The sequence below is a fragment of the Hippocampus zosterae genome, chromosome 3, assembly GCF_025434085.1.
Source record: "Hippocampus zosterae strain Florida chromosome 3, ASM2543408v3, whole genome shotgun sequence".
In the NCBI taxonomy this organism is placed as follows: Eukaryota; Metazoa; Chordata; class Actinopteri; order Syngnathiformes; family Syngnathidae; genus Hippocampus; species Hippocampus zosterae.
Genome location: NC_067453.1, coordinates 2,645,218 through 2,647,500, shown reverse-complemented (window position 1 = coordinate 2,647,500; position 2,283 = coordinate 2,645,218). Strand labels below are relative to the sequence as shown.

General features: G+C 39.1%; 1 protein-coding gene across 1 annotated transcript in view; it reads left to right on the top strand.

The window, feature by feature from the left end:
- LOC127597271 (uncharacterized) overlaps positions 1-2,283 on the top strand; it is a 180,776-nt gene that overhangs the window by 3,482 nt on the left and 175,011 nt on the right. The gene's annotated exons all lie outside the window — the stretch shown is intronic.

Genomic DNA, 2,283 nt, shown 5'->3' with positions numbered 1-2,283 from the left:
ATCAAATTACATGCTTACTAGTGAACATGTAAGCCACAAAACGCTCACTAGTTCACTAGTAAGGTCATTTTGACGCTTACTAGTGAACATGTAAGGCCATAAATGTGCCCACTGGTTCACTAGTAAGATCATTTTGACGCACACAGGCCCGTGGAGAGCATGCAAACTCCACATGGAGCTGGAATTAAACCCGGTACCGCTGCACTGTGAAGTCGACTTGCTAACCACTGGACTACTGGGCCGTGTGACATGTATTCTTACACCTAATTTTGGTTTGCTCTTCACCCGTTTCGTGCCATCCTCAAATGGTAATTTTTAAAAATAAAACTTACAGTTCATGGTTCATTTTTTGATCGTTCAAACGTTCTTGAAGGATGGATCTTTTACCACTTCACTAAGAAATGTATTATGAAAAATGACATATGTTGAGAGCACTTTTTTTGCACATATGCACATGTTTTGTCTGTATTTAAAATGCAGTTTTTGTCATAAATTTGGTTTGGAATTGTGTGGTCCTATGTAACCTGAGTCAAATTACATATTTTTCCCTTGAGTGTACAAAGCGCAACACCAAACATGTCCAACATTAATGTTGTGTGCCCTGAAAACACTTGAAGATGGCGAGAGTACTCACCACACACACTCAAGTTTGCTCTTGGAAACCCTCTCAGGCCTTGCGTTGTTGACAGTCCTGCTTCAGTTTCTCTTCTGTTGCCTCACAGTCGTGACCAGTGATCTTAAATCACTTGCCCGACCACCATTAAGGTGAGGCCCTTGCGAAGGTGGAGCACTGATTTCATTTTCTTTTGTTTTCACACAATTACAGGAGGTGGTTTTTATTCGGTCGGAATTGCCATGCAGTATTTCTTTGTCATGTTGCCAAGCTGTAATTCATTAGTTAATTGAGTCACTTTGAAGTAAATAAATTAAAGGTCACTGCCGCTGGAATCTTATGTGCACGTACGCGGAGTCTTCAATGTCTTCAAACAGCTGTTTTTTTTTTTTTAATTATCCGTCAATGAGCTGGGTGGTGTACCTGATGACGGTCACTGTGGCTTTGCAAAGAGGACACACCTGTTTGTCTCCTCTGAGTCAGTAAGTAACAATTACGATACCAAGACACATTATAGTTGAAATAATCATGTGTCCAATTTTTTTAAAAATCGAGTGATCAGTTCTTTCCAGTAAAATATGTAGCTGGAAATAAACACAGCTTTTCACTTGTTCCATATTTTATTACATTGCACCCATCATGTCTGTGTGAAAATGAAAATCATAATCATCGTAATTTGCCCTATTAAAATATACTGTACTTATAAATGGTGAATTTTGGGACATAAAGTTCAAAGTAAAAGTTTCCGCTGGGTTCAATTCCAACCAACTTGGCATTGCTAGTCCCAGACTGACCCCATGGGAACTGGTTCTGCAACCTTTCGGTGCAGTTGTATCACTAAAAATGTCCATGAAATATATGCATGCATAATGCGACTATATGCATAATGTTTATTGTGCTCATCCTGCTACCTTTGCATTGATGAATCTGGTAAACCACGATAATAATAATTTTCTTGATTATGTTTATGCAGTTCTGTTGTCAAAATTGATATCCATGTTGCATGAACTTCAGATGGGTTCAAAATGAGATGTTTCCAGCCGAGGCATTATAAATGTCGCAAGTTCGAAATTGTGAAATATACCAAAGGTAATAAATTGAGTCTCACCGGAAATTCAAATTGAGGGGGGATACTTCACAAATCTGCCTGTCTGGAGTAGGTCACTGGGCTACCCTTTCTCCCAAAACATTTCAGCAGTCTTTTCCAGAGTTTGTATATTTTTTAAAAATTAATCAGGGGCCACTCAGACGATGGCCCGCCATTTGCCCATGGCTGTTCTACAATAAAAGTTGATCATTAAAACAACAACAACAACAACAAAAAACCCAAACAAGAAAAGAACTTTGTGACATTGTCTGAACACTTAGTCAAGGTTGAATGATGGTGTCAATTGTGACACAACTGATTTATTCATTCATTCATCTTCCCGAACCGCTTTATCCTCACGATGGTCGCTGGGGGTGCTGTAGCCTATCCCAGCTGTCTTCGGGCAGTAGGCCGGGGACACCCCGAAGTGTTTGCCAGCCAATCACAATTGATTTATTTAAAATGTATTAATCCCAATAGAAATGTTTTGAAATTAAAACAAATTGGAAGTGAGGATTGTGGTCGACTTCTGTGGTCCAACTGTGTTTAAAACTGTCAATAAAAAAAAGAATGATCAAAGTGA